A 22,223-nucleotide genomic window follows, 5' to 3' on the forward strand; every position below is an offset into this window, starting at 1 on the left:
GAAATATTCAACATTTTTTTCAAAGGAGATTGTCAGTCATGTTCTTTAGACCTTGGAAGTTTCCGGGGAAAACAGGGAACAATTTAGGAGCCTGACAAAGAGGGCCTCTGAAAGGCTGTGCCCTGAAGACTATCAAAGCAGATGCTGATGCTTATGGCCAACTGTTGGGCAGATTGCATGGAATCTAATTAAAGAAGTGGGAAAGAGCAAGATCTGGAGAGGACAGGAGCTCCACAAGAAGAGAAACATAACCAAAAAATTTGAGCACAGGGGTCTTTTCTGAAATTCATACTCCAACCAAGTACCATACATGGAGATAACCTAGAACCTCTGCACAAGATGTAGCCCATGGCATTTCAGTGTCCAAGTGTGTTCCATAGTAAGAGGAACAGGAACTACCTCTGACTTGAACTGCTTGGCCTTCTCATTGATCACCTCCCTGTGATGGGGGAGCAGCCTTAGCACACCACACAGAAAGAGAATGTAGCCACTTTTGAAGAGATCAGAAGAGACTCAGATGACAAGGAGGCAGAGAAAGATCTCTGCTACTGTGGGCTTGGGGAGGGGCATTGTGGAGAATGGGGAGGGAAGGTGGGATAAGAAGGGATGGGGCTTTAAGGGGTAAAAGTGAATACAGTGTAATTAATAAAAAATAAATAAAAATATAATTCCTTTTGGGTTTATATTATAGGACCTTTGTACTTTGTGGTTGCTCTGACAAAGAAAGTTACCAGAGAGAATGGAGTCTCTATCTCTAGGTCTCTGTCACTTTATATCTTTGTTTCTATTGTTCTCCATCTCTCTATTTCTGAATCTGTCTCTCTAGCTCTCTCTTTGTCACTTTCAGTCTCCCTCTCTTTTCCTGCTGCTTATGGTTCAATATGAAAACTCTCAGTTTTGGGAAGGACTAAAACAAGATGACTGCTTGCTGACGTGACATCTGGGATGGTCTATGTAAAAATATAAGCAATGTCCCAATTAAATTATTTTTGTTCAAAGATTTGCCTAGGTCAGGGAGCATTTTCACAGAAACTAATTCATCAACTGAGGACATATCTGTATATTTAATAAATAATAATGGAATCTGTGATAATGTGAAACTCAAGACATGGACACATAACTTTATTAATGACTATTTCAAAGAAATATGTAGTGCTCTCTTCAGAAGCACCTATACTAAAATTGGAACAATAGAGAGAATATTACCAAGGCCCATAGGCAAGGATGAGATTCAAATTCGTGAAGCATTCCTTTTTTTTTGAGAAATTAAAGAAAACACAAACAGAGGAATTTGTGGAGAGAAAGTATTTAGGAAATAAAACAGGAACTACAGAGCTAAGCGTGAGCAATAGGCAACAAGAGATGGAAGAAAGAATCTCAGGTGTTGATGATACAATGGAAGAAATTGATGTATCTGTCAAAGAAAATGTTAAATCTAAAAAATTCCTGACAAAGACCATGCAATAAATTCAAGACAACTTAAAAAGACAAAACATAAAAATAATAGAAATACAGGTAAAAGAAGATTCCCTCCTCCAAGGCCCAGAAAATATTTTCAATAAAATCAATGAAAAAAATTTCCCCAATTAAAGAAGAGGCCAATAAGAATATAAGAGATATACAGAACACCCAATAAATTAGTCCCACCACATAATAATCAAAACAGTAAATAAAAATACTAAAAGAAAAAATACTAAAATCTGCAAGGGAAAAAGGCCAAATAACATATAATGGCAAACCCATTAGTATCACACCTGACTTCTCAACAGAAACTATGAAAGCTAGAAGGGCCTGGATGAATATCATGCAGGCCCTAAGAGAACACAGATGTCAGCAGAGGTTACTATACCCAGCAATACTCTCAGTCCTCATTGATGGAGAAAACAAAATATTCAATGACAAAAAAAAAATCAGCAATACTTACGCACAAATCCAGCGTTACAGAAGACACTAGAAGGAAAAATACACCCCAAGAAAACCAGCTAATTTCAAGAAAACACAGGACATAATTAACCTCATTATAGTAAAACAAAAAGCAACCAACACACAAACTTACTACCACAACCAATATGAAAATCAAAAGACCTAACAAACACTGGTCATTAGTTTCTCTCAACATCAATGGACTCAATTCTACAATAAAAAGAAACAGAATAACAGAATGGATCCATAAAGAAGACCTAGCAATCTGTTGCATACAAGAAACACACCTAAGTCACAAATGGACCCAAGAAGCAAGCAGGAGTAGCCATTCTAATATCTAATAAAATAGATAGGCAAGGGCACTTCATACTCATCAAGGGAAAATTTCTCCAAGAAGACATCACAATCCTCAACATCTATGACCCAAATACAAGGGCAGCCACATAGGTAAAAAGAAACATTAATAAATCTTAAACCACATGTAGATCCCCACACATTAATAGAGGGAGAATTAAACACCCCACTCTAAAAAAAATAAAATAAAATAAAAGTCAGGTCAACAAAACAGAAATTAAATAAAGAAACAATGTCTCTAACAGAGGGCATGAATCAAATGGACCTGACTGATATTTAAGGAACTTTAAACCCAAACACAAAAGAATTTACCTTCTTCTCAGCACCTCATGGAACTTTCTCAAAATAGACCTTATGGTTGTTCACAAAGTAAGCCTCAACAGATACAAGAAGATACTTCCTTGTATCTTATCTGACCACCATTGAATAAAGCTGGAACACAACATCAACAGAAATAGCAAAAAGCCTACACACACATGGAAACTGAACAACTTGTTACTAAATGACAGCTGGGATCAGGGAAGAAATAAAGAAAGAAATTAAAGTTTTTGTAGAATTCCATGAAAATGACGCCACAACATACCCAAACTTTATGTGACACAATAAAAGCAGTGCAAAGAGGAAAGTTCATAGCACTAAGTGCCTTCAAGAAGAAATCTGAGACATCTCATTCAAGTAATGTAATGGATCACCTAAGAACCCTATTAAAAAAGGAAGCAAATATACCCAAGAGGAGCAGATGGCTGGAAATAATTAAACACAGGGCTGAAATCAATCACTTAGAAACAAATAAAACAATTGAAAGAATCAGTGAAACCAAGAGCTGGTTCTTTGAGAAAATCAACTAGATAGACAAACCCTTAGCCAAACCAAAAAGCAGAAAGGCACCATCCAAATAGGCAAAATTAGAAATGAAAAGCGAGACATAACTACAGATACTGAGGAAATCCAAACAATCATTAGTACTTACTTCAAAAGTCTATATACCACAAAATTTGAAAATCTAAGTGAAACAAAAAATTTCCTTGATTGATCCACTTAATATAACTGAATCAAGACCAGGAAGGTCAATTAAATAGTCCTATATTCCCCAAAGAAATAGAAGCACTCATCAAAATCTTCAATCCAAAAAAAGCTCAGGACCACATGGTTTCAACACAGAATTCTACCAGACCTTCAAAGAAGAGCTAACTTCAGTTATCTTCAAACTATTCCACAAAATAGAAACAGAAAAAAGACTATCAAACACATTCTATAAAGCCACAGTCACCTTCGGGCATGAACCTCACAAAGGCCCAGCAAAAAAAAAAAAAAAGATAATTTCAGGCAAATCACCCTTATGAACATTGATGGAAAAATACACAACAAAATACTTGAAAACTGAATAGGAGAACACATCAAGGATATCATAAACTATGTCCAAGTAGGTTTCATCCCAGGTATGTAGGAGTTTTTCAATGTATGGAAATCCATATAGACAAAATCTAACATCCATTCATGTTTAAAGTTTTGAAGAGATCAGGGATACAAGGCACATATCTAAACATAGTAAAGGCAATATACAGCAAACCTATAACCAACATCAAAATAAATGGAAAGAAACTTAAAGCAATCTCACTGAAATCAGGGACAAGGCAAGACTGCTCATTCTCTCCACATCTCTTTAACATAGTTCATGCAAGTCCATGCTAGAACAATAAGAAGATTGAAGGACATCAAGGGAATCTAAATCAGAAGGAAGAATTCAAAGTATCACTATTTTCAGATGATAAGATAGTATACCTGATGTTATTAATTAAAAAGAGATGAAGCAGGGGGACAACCGATATTCTCTGTGAGAGGTTTATTAGGGGGGTATGGTGGAAGTGGGTAGCAGGGCATGGTGGGGAAAGAGAGATGGAAAGGGAGAATGGGGTGCCCCAGAGAAAGAGAAAAAGCATAAGATAGAGTGAGAGAGAGTAGAGAGTAAAAGAGAGAAAATAAGACATGGAGCAAGAGTAAGAGAGAGACCACATGTTGGATTGGCCCTTTTTTTTTGCCTTTTTGCCTTTTTAATTTCTTTTTTAATTTAATTTTATTTTATGTTATTTTATTAATTACATTTTATTCATTTTGTATCCCTTCATAATCCCCTTTCTCCTCCCCTCCTGGTCCCACCCTCCCTCCCCTTTCTGCATGCATGCCACTCCCCAAGTCCACTGATAGTGGAGGTTCTCCTCTCCTTTCTGATCTTAGTCTATTAGTTCACATCAAAAATGGCTGCATTGTCCTCTACTGTGGCCTGCTAAGGCTGCTCCCTCTTAAGGGGAAGGTGATCAAAGAGCAGGCCAATCATTAAAGGGGACAAGGTAACCACACCTTCCAGGTAAGGTCAAATGGCTGGCTGGCTGACGACACATGATGACAACATCGGTTGCTGGGCAACCCAGAAGCAGGTTGTGTTCCAAAATACTAACATTGCTCCCCTTTTCTATAATTAAAAATGGGGAGCTTGGGCTGCTTTTTATAAAGTAAAATAAAGTATATGAATTTAGACTCATTGGAAGCAGCTTTTGGTTGTCATGCAAGAGGTTGAGAGAGAGCTGAATTATAGCAACAAAATGGTCAGATTGTAAGGTCAAGAGTAAAGGAAGCCTCTGCCCTGGAAAATTTAGGGTAGACAGTTGTAAATAGAGTTGACAGCCATGCAAGGCAGCAGATAGGGACTGGGGAACTCTGGGAGAACCTGGAGCCACCTGTCCTAGTCATGAAGCACACCATTTCAGCCTTTTGTTATCAACAAGTGAATAGATTCTCTTCTGGCTACTTCCTGCTGACACTGGGGGTGCTGTAGGGAGGTCAAAATGTTGGCCAAGTCCAGGAAGAATAGGCTGCTTTGATGCTTTCCAGGGTTTGCAAGAACATCCATGGCTGGGAGTGAAGGTGCAGGTTCAGCATGTTGGAAGTCTGTGAGGTCAGAGCTGAACACCTGCAGCTTGTTGGAAGTCCATGAGGCCAGAGTTGAACACCTGTAGATGCTTTGGCGCTGTTGTGGCTACAGGAAACATCTGTGTCTGGCAGGACACTGAAACACATATATAGGCAAAAGATAACAGTTGAGTAGGGAAGAAAATCCTGTAGGTATTCATTGAAAGGTTTGGATTGATGAGGCTTGTACATGGGAACCTCTGTCTACCTGCAGGAAGCTTTATTTACCCAATCAAATGGCAATATTTAAGGAAGGCTTTGTTTTCGATCTGTCATTGAGATGAGGTTTAATTACAGAAGCATGCAAACTTAGAGGCCCTGGTGCCAGCTGGCACTAGGTGTAGAAACTTAAAATTCTCCGGAGGAGATCCTATCTCGAGTGTGGGCATCTGGGCATCTCCCACTGGGGGCTGAGAAGTCAAGACCTTCCAGTGGCATTCCAAGGGAAAGTATGACTCTGAGCAAGAGGGGTGCTACCTGTCCAATAGCACATCAGCTCTTGGCCAGGGACCAGGGTGAGGTGCCCAGTGGCATGGGCAAAACATGACAATTTGCCTAGCTCTAGATCTTCCCACGAGTGGGCGAGAGGGGTCCCATGAGTGGGCGAGAGGTCAAGCAAGTGGGGAGAAAGAACTGTGTGCAAGAGAGGGCGTATCACTCAAGGCAGAGCATGGCCCTAAAATGGAGGTAAGAATAGAGGGTCAAACCTAGGCAATTAAGGCGATGGCTGAGGGGAAGTCCCTCCTTCTCAAAAGTAGGAAGTTTCAGGAGCTCTGCGGTCAAGCTTCCCCTACCAAGAGAGGCATTTATGCTGAGAAAATGGAATTAACTCACCAATCTAGTCAGTGGTTGCATGCAGTAAACAGCAGTCTGGTAGCCAGGAAAGGAAGTATTGAGAAAAAGTTACCAGCTTTAGACATGTTAATATAACAATTGTACTGTGCATTGAGAAAAAGGCAGTAGACACATATATGTTAACAGCATAAGTACTTTTTAACGAGAACTCTGAAAAGGCAAAAGCCATTTATGAAGTAAAATGGAAACTCACTTATACTTTTAGTATAAGCTTATACTTTTAGTATAAGTATATACACATTATGGAGGCTTACAATCTTGAGCTTAGGACCATAATAGTGGAATAGTGGTATTGTGGAATGTTTTTGTTTCAGATCAGATTAATAAATTAGAGCCCTATTGATAAAGGTTAAAACTCTGGACAGTCAATACAACAGTAGCATAACAACAGGAGGAAATATTAAGCCTTTTTACCTATTTAAGATACCTTAAATCACCTTAGACCTTGTAACCTTTATCACTTGCATTTACCAACCTTAAAACATTTTTTAGACCCTCATTTATAAGTTGCATTACCAACCTTAAGACACATTTTTAGACTCTCAAACATGTATAACTTGTATTTATTAACCTTAAGACATCACTCAAATATGGTTTTTGAGAGGGACCTTTGTATTTAGTTATTTACCATGAGACATAGTTGAAACTGCTGTGAACATTTATTGTCCTTTAGCTAAAGGTTTCATTTTGGCCTGTTTGTTGAGTCTGAACTGTGTCTAGACCTGAAAGGAGCAGCTCTAGGACTCAGACTTAAGGCCTGGTTCTCCTGTATATAAAGAGAACTGGGAAGGCACCTGAAGTCTCTGTGTAGGCCTGAAAATTGCAGCTCTAGTACTTAGGCTTAAGGCCTGGTCTCCTGCATATAAAGAGAATTGGAAAGGCACTTGAAGTCTCCCAACACAGAATTTGGCAATATATCTGTGGGACCTCATTCTGAGGTTAAAAACAGACCTGTGGGAGAGCTGTGGAGGTTGTAAGTTGAGAAGCCATCTGTCCTCTGCCAGGCCAATGAGCTAAAAGGCTGAAAGTGTCTGTGCTTTTGTGCTGGTTGAACCTTCATGGCTGGGCACAGAAGACAAGCCTGCTTGAAATCATTTTGACTTCCAGAGGCCAGTTTGCCAACAGCCATCTTCGGTGGTGTGTCAGCACCAGGATCAGCATCCGTTTGGCTGCATTTGAACACATCATCTGGTGGAATGGACTTTTTGGCTATACATACATCTTGCATTTTTGTGGGAACACCAGCAGCTTCTGAACACAGCTAGGTATAAATTTAGAGCCCTTCGGGATGCCTCAATTTTTATCACCTCCTATATGGTGACTCAATGACCATCCTCAGCTGTTTATTAAAAATTGCAGTGAGGCCATATTTGCGTCTGCAGGACTATAAATATCTATCTATGATATGACTATTAGCTTGCATTTGTTAACCTGTAAATATCAACCAGTACTTTAGGTTTTGTCCTTGCTAAGTTAGAACCTTAAATGTCATGAATATAATTTATTAGAGTGAGAGCATAAGTGTTTTGTATGATATAAAATATAAAAGTTTATAGCTTATAATTGTCTAAGTCCACGCTACAGATTAATAACATAATTTTAAGAGAACAAGACCAAGCTTATATTAACCTTTTGATAGTAGAGATATAGTAAATTGACCCAGTTTTAACATAAATATATATATATTTAAATTAATTGATCTCAACTTAGAACACTGGTAAACAACTTGTACATAATAACAAACCCTTGAACCATAAGTTTAAAACCAACAGTTTAGCAGAACAGTATAAACCAAATTTAAAATTAACCAAGCATATTTTAATCTTTTGGTAATAGAGTTTCTGCAAATTGGCCCAGTTTTAACATAGATTAATACCTGTAAAATTAATAGATCTTAATTTTATAATATTGGTAAATAATTTGTACATAACAATGAACCCCTGAGCAGAAGAGTATAAAGCAATTTTAAAATTATATTTAAGCAACACATAAACCAACTTAATTTGAATAGCTATTTATAACTTTGAAATTTTTTATTATATAAAATTTATTTAGAAGCAGGGTTGAATCATAAATGTAAAATGTAAAATGTAACTTTGAATTTTTATAAAAATCTATACCTATTTGAAATGATGCTCCTTGTGGCCTCATCTAAAAGATAAGATAAAGTTAATTATGATTAAGACTTATAAATGCAAACAAATGAGAAAATTATATAAATTATATAAAGCATTAGATAAGGAATTTAAAATATAAGAGTAAAGTGTACAGAAATCAGGGAGAAAAGATACTAGTTTATTTTACTTTTTTTCTTAAAGCTTGGGAAAAGAAAGCTAAAAGAAGAAATCACTGGGCTAGAAGTGAAAGGAAAGCAGCTTGGGGGGAGGAGAGAAACACGTGGAGAGACAGGAAGGTGTGCTGGAGGCAGGGCCTCTTTACCCAAACCAAAGATGGTACTGTGCCACATTAAGACAGTAGTTAAGCTATAGACACGCCCACTTCCTCCCAAAGCAAACATGACATGAACTAGGGATCCAGCAGGAAATTTAAGTTTCCCAACTGTGCTGGTTTTCTAAAACTGTCCTACTCAGAGTTTTTAATCTTCGACATTCTGATAGGTGTAAAAGTGAAATCTCAGAGTCGTTTTTGAGTTGCATTTTTCTGATGGCTAATGACATTAAGAATTTCTTTAAGTGATTCTCTGCCATTCAATATTCCTTTATTAAGAATTCTCTGTTTAGCTCTGTTCCCCATTTTTTTTATTGGATTACTTGTTTTGTTCCTTATCAACTTGTCTATTTCTTTGTATATACTGGACATTAGTCCTTTGTCACATAGAGACTTGAAGAGTCTTCCCTAATCTGTAGCCTTTTGCATTTTTTTATGACAGTGTTCTTTGCTTTACAGTAGCTTTTCATTTTCATGAGGTCCCATTTATCGATTGTTGCTCTTAGAGCCTGTGATGTTGGTGTTCTGTTCAAGAAGTTGTCTCCTGTGCCATTGAGTTCAAGGCTCTTCCCCAGCTTTTCTTCTAAGTGCTTTAAAGTTTCTGGTTTTATTTTGGTGTTTTTCATCTGCTTGGACTTTAATTTTGTGCAGGCTGATAAGTATGGATCTATTTTCATTTTTCTACATGTAGACATCCAGTTAGACCAACACCATATGTTGAAGGTGCTAACTTTTTTCCATTGTATGGTTTTGGCATCTTTGCCAAATATCAGGTATCCATAAATTAGTGGGTTTATTTCTGGATCTTCTATTCAGTTCCATTGATCAACCATTCTGTTTCTATACCAGTACCATACAGTTCTTATTATTGTTGCTCTATAGTACAGCTTGAGATCAAGGATGGAGATAATTCCAGAAGGTCTTTTATTATAGAAGATTGTTTTAGCAATTCTGGGTTCTAATTTTTCCATATGAAGGTGAGAATTTTCTTTCAAGTTCTATAAATAATTGTTTTGGTATTGATATAATTGATGGGAAATAATTGATGGGAATTGCATTGAATCTGTAGATTGCTTCAGGTAAGATAGCCATTTTTACACTGCTAAGACTGAAAGCCATGAGCATGGGTGATATTTCCTTCTTCTGATATCTTCTTTTTATTCTTTCTTCAGAGACTTGAATTTTTGTTTTTCAGACAAGTATTTTACTTGCTTGGTTAGGGTCACACCAAGGTACTTTATGTCTTTGAATGAATACAAGAACACATCAAAGATATCATCCACTACAACCAAGGAGGCTTCTTTCCAGGTTCAATATTTGGATTTCCATCAATGTGACCCAACATATTAACAAACTAAAAGAAAAAAAACATGATAATCTCCATAAATGCTAAAAAATTATTTGAAAAAAACAAAAGTCAGTCATGTTTAAAGTATTGGAGAGATCAGGGATATAATGTACATATCTAAATATAGTAAAGGCAAGTTAAAGCAAGCCTATAGTCAACATGAAACTAAACAGAGAGAAACTTAAAGTGATCCCCTTTAAATCAGAAACAAAGCAAGGCTGTCCACTTTCTCCATATCTGTTCAACATAGTTCTGGAAATCCTTGCTAGAGAAATTTATGGAGATCAATTGGATACAAATCAGAAAGGAAAAAGTCAAAGCATCACTATTTGCAGATGATACGATAGTATACATGTATACTATGTATACTATTGATGTATTTTAAAGAAAATAAATTACTGTATCATATGGGAAGGGATTTCAACCATTGAGCAATGGTAAAGAGTGTAATATATGTAATATAAAATTCCCACATAATCAATAAAAATAACATGTTGACAACATTTACAACGATTTTAACATGGAGAAAAGAGTCCACTAATGGAGGGCAGAGTATTTCTTTGTAAGGCATGCTTTCCAGTAACTCATTATGTAGCAGAGAATCCTAGCCATGAACTAGTAGTTACCCAGCTACCTGACACACCATGAGCTCAGGTGGCGCCTCACAACAAGCAGTCCTGGCACTACCACTACATTTAGACTTTTTTTCTGGAGAATGACGGCAAAAAAGAAACACAGCTGTTCTGTGTGCTAGGCACAAAAATAGAACTATTTATTCATCCTGAAGGACCATTTTTAACATTAAATACCAGTACCAGGAGGCTTGCTCACCTATCTCTGAGTAGGACACAGATGCTGAACCAGCCAGGACAGGAGAGCAACCCTGCTCATAGAGAGTTGCCAACACTTGTGGAACAGCACTAGCTGTCAAATAGTTTATTGCCCATCATTTCTCCTTTTACACTCAATGATCTTTTTCTGTTTCAGCAAAACCATTCTCAGGAATTATTTGTTTTCCTTCTCTTTTCCCTGCTCATAAAGACTCAATACCCCAGAGAAGCCGAAACCCTGCCAGCCTACTATATCAGTAAGAATGTGAAGGTCCATTTAGTATGTATACAAGTAACTGCTCAGTTCTAAGTCACAACCTAGGAAATTTCATATCCAAGAGGACATTTGAAGACCACGTTGTCATTAGGTACATTCCCATTAGTCCCTCATCACTTTGAGGCTTCCCTACTTAAGAAGATGTCCAATAAATAAACATTAAGGTTTCATTTCCTACTTGAGATTGTCACAGAGGTAAACAGGAGTAAAGTTGTGGGATCTGCATAAAGGGATGATATAAAGGCTTGTTGGGTTTAATAAGACAATGTGAGTTATGCACAGTATTAGAGATACTGTACACTGAGAAAAGTTTGCCTACTCTTCTCCATAGAAACCTCAAAATTCTCCCAGTTGTTGATTGGCTGAGAGGGAGAATGATGTCATGAAACAGATGAAAGCCTGTGAGAGTTTCACAAGGAAGTTATTAAAATCCAAGTGGACAGCCTGCTTGAGAAAAGACTGAGCAGCCCTATATGAATCACAATGAACAGCTGAAAGCACACAACCAGAGATGACAATTCCTGTGTCCAAAATTCTTAGTTCAGAAAAAGTGTCACATATTTCTTTCAAGTGTTCATTAATAAAGTCACATCCCTTGACATTCACATTTTTACTGATTCCATTATTTGTTAAATGCACAGATAATGCATCAGTCAGTGATTTACTTAATATGAAAATGCTCTATTACCAAGGCAAATATTTGAAAAAAAAATGTAAAACTGGGACCTTGCTGATATTTTTTTTTACAGAGACCATCCAGGACTTCACATCAGCAAGCAGTTATCTTGTTGTAGTCCTTCAGCAAAACTGAGAGCAAAACTGAACCACAAGCAACAGGCAGAGAGGAAGACTGAGAGCAACAGAGAGAGAAATAACTAGAGAGATAGATTCAGAAACAGAGAGACCAAGACCAACAGAAACAAAGATATAAAGTAATCCAGACCTAGAGACAAAGACTCCATTCTATCTGGTCACTTTCATTGTTATATCAACATCAAAGCACAACCCCTATAATATAGCTTGAATAGGAATTATATTATCTAACAACTTCATGCCTTTTAACATTTCCCAGACATTTCCTCACTGGGATTCCACATGTAAACAGATGAGCTTCAAAAGGACATAGATATTCAAATCACCAGAAAATGGAAGAAGTTGGAGAGACATATAACCTTAAAGAACACAGTTATCCTGATAGTTTGTCATTCAATAAAATGATTAAATTCTGAGCAATTTCCAAGCATTAAAGAACAGGACTAACAATCTTCTTTGGAGAAAATGTGGAATATTTGCATAACGGACTATTATTCACCTAATAAAATGACATCATGATATTTTCAGGCAAATGGATGGAACCAAGAATAATCATTCTTGGTGAAGTAAATAAATATAGAAAGACAAATAAGGTATGTACTCACTTACTAGGAGGTCTCCTAATAGTGGGGGATAATTTTTCATAGGCCATCTCTTGTGAAGAAAGCAGTCTTCCACTAAGGTAGTGAATTGAGTTATTGTGCCAGGGCATCCTACAGAAATTTTTAAGCTACCCCGGCTTAAAAACTGAGGTTTAATAACAACCCTGACTCTTGTTATTAAAATAGGTTACTCTCTTTCCTCAACTGATACATGAGTGTCATGTTTTTGAATCCAAGGAGATGTTTCTTTCTGCATCAAATCAGATTGCATACAGAAACCCACAGTCTGATATTTTGCAGAGAAAGACCTTAAAATACCCAGGTGTAAAAAGGATTTCTCTATGAAATTCTCCCTCCCCTCAGAGCTCTGGGAAGCCTGCAGGAGAGGAGGAAGGAAGAGTTTCATAAGCATAGGGAATTGAGAACACAAGAACAATGCCCTGAGAATCAGGCCTCAGAGGAAGATGCTGCTGCCAGTGTTGATGACACCTGATGAGCTAGGGTAAAGTAGAAGGGGGAGGAGGACCTCCTTTCCTTTATCAGGGAACTAGAGAAAGAGTATATTGGTAAAAGAAGGATGGTAGGTGGTACTGGAAGAAGAATAGGAAAGGGGCAACAGAGGGGATACAATGTGAACAAATCTTAATAAATAATTACATAAGAAAAACTGTGATCAAGAGGATGAAGTATAGAGCTCTTCAGGACTAATGGCTTCTTGGAGGTAGCAAGGATGAACTAAGGTTTCTTTAAGGAACTTGGCACTGACACTCTGATCATATTCCAATGAGTAGATGAAAAACATACTTGAATTGACGTATTTTAAAGAAATATTTTTTTACTCTGACATGTGGGAAGGAATGTGAAACTGGAAGCATAGAAAACTAATATATGAATCTCCCACACAATCATTAAAAATAACAGGTTAACAACTTTCATAATGACTTTTAAAAAAGAGAAAAGATTCTTTTCAAGGAGAGCAGTGTTTGACTTTGTAAGGCATGCTTTTCAAGAGCTCATTATGTAGCAGAGAATATTAGCCATGAACTAGTGTTACCCAGCTACCTAAAACCTCATGAGCATATGAGGCATCTTGGATCAAGTATTCCTAGCAGTAACACTACATTTAGATGGTTTGTGTGGAGGACAACATTAATAAACACCTCTGCTCTTATGTCCAAGACATATAACATTGACACATTTCTCTGTACTAAAGGCCCAGTTTTAACTTTAAACCCCTGGATCAGGATGATTGCTTACTGACTACTGAGTAGGACAGAGCTGCCAATATAGCCAGGTCAGCCAAAGCAATCATACTCATAAAGAGTTGTCAACAATAGTGTGGAACATCACCAGCTGTCAAATAGTTTATAGCCCTTTAGTTCTTTTATACACTCCGATCTTTTCTGTTTCATCTAACAATTCCCAGGGCTTGTCGTTTCTTGCTCTAAAAGATTCAATATCACAGGGAACCCAAAACCCTGACAGGCTATTATTTTAATAAGAATGTAAAGTCACATTTAGTGAGACCATGAATAGCTGCTCAGTTCAAAGCAACAACCAAGGATATTACAGATCCAAGACCACAGTAGGAGACCCCCTTGTCATTTGGTACATTCCCTTTAATCTGACATCACTTTGAAGCTTCCCTGCTTAGTAAGCTGTCCAATTAAATAAACATTAAAGTTTCATTTTCCACCTGACATTGTCACGAAGATAATCAGGAGTAAATGTGTATAATACATCAACAGTGTCATGACAACAGAATGATATGACATCATAATACTTATATGACATCTCAAATATATTATGATATCACAATTGTACTATGATATCACAATTTCTTTAGGACATCCCAGTGGTGCTATGACATCTCAATTGTGTCATGACATCTCAGAGCTATTATGACTTCACAATGCTATTAGGACATCTGCTATTAGGACATCATATGGTATGATATCACAATGGAATTATAACATCACAATAATAATATAATGTAACAATGCAATTATGACATCACAATGCTATCCTGACATCACATGAGTATTATCATATCAATATGGTATTATGACATCACAAGGCTGCTTTGACATCAAAATAGTATTAAAATATCACAGTGGTATGACATAAAAATACTCTAATGACATTTCATGCTACTATAAGATCATAATGTTATGATATGACAATAGTTTGGTGACTTCACAATAATAGGAGATCCCAATGCTAATGTCACATCATAATGGTATTATGACATCACAATGGTACTATGACATCACAATGCTATAATTACATCACAAAGATATGACCACACAATGCTATTATGACTTCACAATGGTATGACATTCCTATGGAATTATGACTTCACAATGAATTTCCGACTTAAGAATGGTATTATGCAAGTCTTTGACTTGCTTGATTAGGGTTACACCAAGGTACTTTATGTCATTTGTGGCTATTGTGAAGGGTGTTGTTTCCCTAATTTCTTTCTCGGCCCTTTTGTCTTTTGTATACAGGAGGGCCTATATACTGATGTTTTTCTTTTTTCTTTTTTTTTTAAGTTAATCTTGTATCCAGCCACTTTGCTTAAGGTTTTTATCAGCTGTAGGAGTTCCCTGATAAAATTTTGAGGGTCACTCAGGTATACTATGATATCATCTGCAAATAGTGATACCTTGACTTCTTCCTTTTCATATTGTATCCCCTTGAATTGTCTTATTGCTCTAACAAGGACTTCAAGAACAATGTTGAAGAGGTACAAAGTGAGTAGGCAGCCTTGCCTTGTCCCTGATTTCAGTGGGATTGATTTAAGTTTCTATCCATTGAGTTTGATATTAGATATAGGCTTGCTGTATATTGCCTTTACTATGTTCAGGTATGTACCTTGTATCCCTGATTGCTCCAAGACTTTAAACATGAATGGGTGTAGGACTATGTCAAATGCCTTTTCAGCATGTAAGGAGATGATAATATGTTTTTTCTCCTTTAGTTTGTTTATGTGGTGGATCACATTGAAGGATTTCCATATATTGAACCACCCCTGCATGCATGGAATGAACCATACTTTGTCATAGTGGATGATATCTTTGATGTGTTCTTGGATTTGATTTGCAAGTATTTTGCTGAGAATTTTTGCATCAATATTCATAAGGGAAATTGACATGAAATTCTCTTTCTTTGTTGGGTATTTGTGAGGTTTAGGTACCAAGGAGACTGTGGCTTGTGTTTGGTAGTGTTTGGTAGTGTTCCTTTCATTTCTATTTTGAGGAATAGTTTGAAGAGTATTGGTATAGCACTTCTTTGAAGGTCTGGTAGAATTCTGTGCTAAAACCAACTGGTTTTGGGCTTTTTTACATGGTAAGCTTTTGATGTGAGCTTCTATTTTCCTTAGGGGATATTTAATTGATTTACGTTGTCTTGATGCAGGTTTGGAATGAAGAATCAGTCAAGAAAATTGTCCATTTCATTTAGATTTTCAAATTTTGTGGCAGATAGGCTTTTAAAGTAAGTCCTAATTGTTGTTTGGATTTCTTCAGGGTCTGTGGTTATACCTCCCTTTTCATTATTGATTTTGTTGATTTGGATAGGGTCACTCTGCCTTTTAGTTAGTTTGTCTAAGGGTTTGTCTATCTTGTTGATTTTCTCAAAGAACCAGCTCTTATTTTCATTGATTCTTTAAATTATTTTATCTGTTTTTAATTGATTGATTTCAACCCTGAGTTTGATTATTTCAGACCATCTTCTCCTTTTTGGTGTGTGTGCTTTTTTTCTAGGGCTTTTAAGTGAGCCATTAAGTTGCTTGCATGAGATGTTTCAATTTTTTTCTTGAAGACACTTAGTGGTATGAAATTTCCTCTTAGTACTTCTTACATGTGTCCAATTGGTTTGGGTATGTTTTGCCTTCATTTTCATAGAATTCTAGGAAGTCTTTAATTTCTTTATTTCTTCTCTGACCCAGCTGTCATTTGGTTGCAAGTTGTTGAGTTTCAATGTATATATAGGCCTTTTGCAATTTCTGTCATTGAGTTCCAGGGTTATTCATTGGTGATCAGATCAAATACCAGGGATTATTTCAATCTTCTTGTATTTGTTGAGTTTAATTTTGTGACCAACTATATGGTCTATTTTGGAGAAGGTTCCATGAGGTAATGAGAAGAAGATAAATTCTTTTGTGTTTGGGTGAAATGGTCTGTAGATGTCCGTGAGGTCCGTTTAATTGATGACCTCTGTCAGAGTTATTGTTTCTTTGTTTAATTTCTGTTTTGTTGATCTGTCCTTTGTTGAGAATGGGGTGTTGAAGTCTCCCAGTATTAATGTGTTGGGGTCTATGTGTGGTTTAATTTTAATTAAATTTCTTTTACAATTGTACCCTGGTGTGAACCTAACCAAGCAAGTCAAAGACTTGTATGAAAAAAAACTTCCAGTCTCTGAGGAAAGAATAGAAGAAGATATCAGAAGATGGAAAGATCTCCCATGCTCCTGAATTGGCCCAATTAATATAGTAAAAATGGTCATCTTATGTAAAGCAATCTAGAGATTCAGTGCAATTCCCATTAAATTACCAACAAAATTCTTTACAGAACTTGAAAGAAAATTTCTCACCTTCGTATGGAAAAATAAGAAACCCAGAATTGCTAAAACAATTTTCTACATTAGAAGATCTTCAGGAGGTATCTTTATCCCAGATTTCAAGCTGTACTATAGAACAACAATAATAAAACCTGCATGGTACTGGCATAGAGACATAATGGTGGATCAATGGAATCAAATAGTAGACCCTGATATAAATACACACACTTATGGACATATGTTTTGTGATAAAGATGCCAGAAGCATTCAATGGAAAAAAGACAGCATCCTCAACCAATGGTGCTGGTCCAATTGAATGTCTACATGCAGAAAAATGCAAATAGATTCATACTTATCAACCTGCACAAAAGTAAAGTCCAAGTGGATAAAAGACAGCAATATAAAACCAGACAAACTAAACCACTTAGAAGAAAAAGTGGTGAAGAACCTTGAATTCATTGGTACAGGAGACAAATTCCTGAACAGAACACCAAAAGCACAGACTCCAAGAGCAACAATCAATAAATGGAACCTCACAAAACTGAAAAGCTTTTGTAAAGCAAAGGACACTGTTATCAGAATAAAACCACAGCCTACAGACTGAGAAAGGATCTTCACCAGCCATATACCTGACAGAAGACTACTATCCCTTATATATAAAGAACTCCTTGAGTTCTTTATATATAAGCTTCTTGAGTTCTTTATATGTAAGCAACAAACCAAGTATTCCAGTTAAAAAATGGAGTACAAAACTAAACAGAGAATTCTCAATAGAGGAATATAGAATGGCAGAGAAACACTTAAAGAGATGTTCAACATTCTTAGTCATCAGGAAAATGCAAATCAAAATTACCCTAAGATTTCATCTTACACCCATCAGAATGGCTAAGATCAAAAAGTCAAGTGAAAAATATATTGGAGAGGTTCTGGACAAAGGGGACCCCTCCTCCACTGTTGGTGGGAATGTAAACTTGTAAATCCACTCTGGAAATCAATCTGGCACTTCCTCACACAATTAGGAATAATGCTTCCTCAAGATCCAGCTATACCACTCCTAGGCATATACCCAAAACAGGCTAAAATACACAATAAAGACTTTTGCTCAACCATGTTTGTAGAAGCCTTATTTGTATTATGCAGAAACTGGAAATTGCCCAGATGCCCCTCAGTGGAGAAATGGATGCACAAATTGTGGTATATCTACACAATGGAATATTACTCAGATATTAAAAAAAAAAACAAAAACAAGGAAGTCATGAAATTTCCAGGTAAATGGTGGAATCTGGAAAAGATCATCCTGAGTGAGCTATCCCAGAAGCAGAAAGACACACACGGTATATACTCACTCATATGGACATATAATATAGGATAAACCTACTAAAATCTGTACACCTAAAGAAACTAATCAAGAGAAAGGACTCTTGCTAAAATGCTCAATTCTTATCTAGAAAGGCAAAGAGGATGGCATCAGAAGAAGGCAAAAAGTGGAAACAAGTCAGGAGCCTGACACAGAGGACCTCTGAAAGGCTCTGCCCTGCAGACTATCAATGCACATGCTGAGACTTATAGGCAACCTTTGGGCAGAGTACAGAGAATCTTATGAAAGAAGTGGGAAACTGTAAGATCTAGAGAGGACAGGAATTCCACAAGGTGAGCAAGAGAACCAAAAAATCTGAGCACATGGGTCTTTCCTGAGACTGATACTCCAACCAAGGGCTATGCATGGAGATAACCTTAGACCCCTGCACATATGTATCCCATGGCAGTTCATTATCCAAGTGGGTTCCATTTTAATAAAAACAGAGACTGTCTCTGTTTTGAACTGATTGGCCTGCTCTTTAATTACCTCCCCCTGAAGGGTAAGCAGCATTACCAGGCCACAGAAGAAGACAATGCAGACACTCCTGATGAGACCTAATTGACTAGAATCAAAAGAAAGGAAAAGACCTCCATTATCAGTGGACTTAGAGAGTAGCATGCATGTAGAAGATGGAGGAAGGGATAGATTGGGAATGGAGGAGGGAGGGAACCACAGGGGGAGATACAGAATGAATAAAGTATAATTAATAAAGAATAAAAAAATAAAAATAGAATGGTATTATGACATCACAGTGGTATGACATTAGAGTGGTATTATGACATCACAAGGCTAATTACAACATGATTGTGGTATGACATCACAATGTAATTTTGACATATCAATGGCATATGACCTGAAAATGCTATTATGACATTACAATGGTATTTTGATATCAAAATGATATGAATATATCACAATGCCATTATGACTTCATAACAGTATGAGTTCACAATGGTATTAGGATATCACAATGCTATTGTGAGAACACACTGCTATTATGACATCACAAATCTATTATGACATCACCAGTCTATTATTATGACACAAGAATGGTAGTATAACATGATGGTGATATGACATCATAATAGAATTTTGACATCACAATGATATCATGACAACAGAATGGTGTTATGAATTCACAAGCCTATTATGACATCACAAACCTATTATGACATATTAATGTTATGACATCACAATGCTATTATGACTTCGCAATGCTATTATGATACCTAAGTGGTGTTATGACTTCACAAGGTAATTATGACATTAACTTGTATTATGACAGCACAATGATATTTTAACTCACAAAAGCCTTATGACATCACAATGATATTATGACAGCACAATGATATTATGAATTTACAATGCAATTATGATATCTCAGTGCAACTATGATATCTCAATGATATAAAACCACAATGCTATTAGGATATCAAAAATTTATTTTGACATCAGAATGCTATTATGACATCACAAGCATCTGACATCCGAATGGTTTTATGATTTCATAAGGTTATTATGACATCACAATTTGATGATGACCTCACAATGCTATTATGACACAGTGTGATATGACATCACACTGGAATTTTGAAATCACAATGATATTATGACATCACAAACCTATTATGACATCATAATTTTATTATGAACTCACACAGCTAATTTGACCTCAAAGACGTTATTAGGACATCACAATGGTATTATGATAACATGATTCTATTATGATATCACAAAGTTATCATGACATCATAAGTGTATGACATTTCAATGCTATTATAAAAACAAAGATATGACATCAAAATGTAATCACAATGATTTAATGACACTACAATGCTATTATGACATTACAATTTTATTATGACATCATGATGCTATTATGATATGATTGTGGTTTGTCATCACAATGGAACGTTGACATCACCATAGCATTATGACTTAAAAAATGCTATTATGATATCACAGTCTTTATATAGCATCTCAATTCTATTATGACATCACACTGGCATTAACACATTGCAATACTTTGATGACATAACAATGCTTTTATGACATTACAATGCTATTATCACATCACAAAGGTATTATCATATCACAATGGAATTATGACATCAAAATACTATTATGACCTAGAAATAGTATTATGGCATCACAATGATGTTATTACATCAAAATGCTTTTATGGCATTACAAAGATTTTATGATATCACTATAGTATTATGATTTCACAATCACATTATGATCTCATCCTTCTATTATGACCTCACAATGACCTACTACATGATTGTGGTATGACATCACAGTGGAAATTTGACATCAAAATGCTATTATAACTTTACAATGATATGACTACACAATGGTATGATGACAACAAAATGCTATTATATCTCAATGCTATAACACCATCACAGTGATCTGAAATTACAATGCTTTTATGATATCACAAAGGTATTTTGATATCACAAGGCTATTATGATATCAAAATATTATGACATCTCAATGATATTATAATTTCACAATGTTATTATGACATCATACTACTATTATGACATCACAATGCTATAATGACAATAAAATGTTATTATGATATCACTAGAGTATTAAGGTTTCAAGATGGTATTATGATATCAAAATGCTGTTCTGACATCACAATGGTATTATGACTTCACAGTGATATTATGACATCACAATGTGATTATGAGTACACAATGGTGTTATGAATTCACAAATATATTATGACCTTAAAATATTATTATAAGTTCAGAATGGTATTATGATATCAAAATATTATCAAACTTAAAAAGGTATTATGACATCACAATGGTATGATGCCTAAATACTATTATGACACCATAATTATATGACATCACAATGTTATTATGACACCACAATGATATTATGATATCACAATGTTATGATATACCAAAGGCATTATGATTTCACAATGTTATTATGACATCAAAATATTTTATGTCATCACAATGCTATGAGGACATCACAATGTTATGATGACATCATAATGCTATTACAACACAATTTTGTTATGATATCACAATGGAATTATGACCTGATATGATTATTAAAATTAAGGAAAGTATGTCTTCAAAATGATATTAGGACATCTCAATGCTATGATGACATCCACAATGCATTATATCACAGTCGTGTTATGATATGATTGTTGTATAACATCACAATAGAATTTGGACATCACAATGCTATTATGAATTCACAATGGCATCATGACATCAAAATTCCTCATGATATTCCAATGCTATTATGACATTAAAACGATTTTATGCCATCAAAAACTATTATCACATCACAATTGTATTAGGACATCACAATGCAATGATGATACCACAGTGATATTATGATATCATAAAGCTATTATGGCATGGCAATAGTATGAACTCTCAATGCTATAATAACATCACAATGCTATTATGACAACACAATGGTGTTATGACTTCACAATACTATATTGATCTTAAAAACATATGACATCACAGTGGTATCATGACATGGATATGGTATGACACTGCAATGGTATTCTGATTTAACAATGGTATTATGACATCACCATACTATTACGGGATCAGAATTTTATTACAACATGATTATGGTATTACATTACAATGGAATTCTGACATCAAAATGGTATTATAATATCACCATGCTATTATGACATCACAATGGCATGATGTCACAATGCTGTAATGACATCACAATGTATTATGACATTAAAATGCTATTATGACTTTAAAAATATGACTTTACTATGATATTTAGGACTTCTCAATGCTATGATGATATCACAATGCTATTATGCTATCACAATGGTGTTATGACTTCCCAATGCTATTATGGCATTATAATGCTA

The 22,223-nt window shown here is 35.8% G+C and overlaps 1 non-coding gene across 1 annotated transcript; it reads left to right on the forward strand.

The window, feature by feature from the left end:
• Window positions 1–1,152: 1,152 nt before the first annotated feature.
• On the forward strand, window positions 1,153–1,259 carry LOC132651767 (U6 spliceosomal RNA). Its single transcript, XR_009589331.1, has one exon. It is a non-coding gene; the product is annotated as a U6 spliceosomal RNA (small nuclear RNA).
• Window positions 1,260–22,223: the final 20,964 nt, after the last annotated feature.

This window comes from Meriones unguiculatus (genome assembly GCF_030254825.1).
Source record: "Meriones unguiculatus strain TT.TT164.6M chromosome Y unlocalized genomic scaffold, Bangor_MerUng_6.1 ChrY_unordered_Scaffold_25, whole genome shotgun sequence".
NCBI lineage: Eukaryota > Metazoa > Chordata > Mammalia > Rodentia > Muridae > Meriones > Meriones unguiculatus.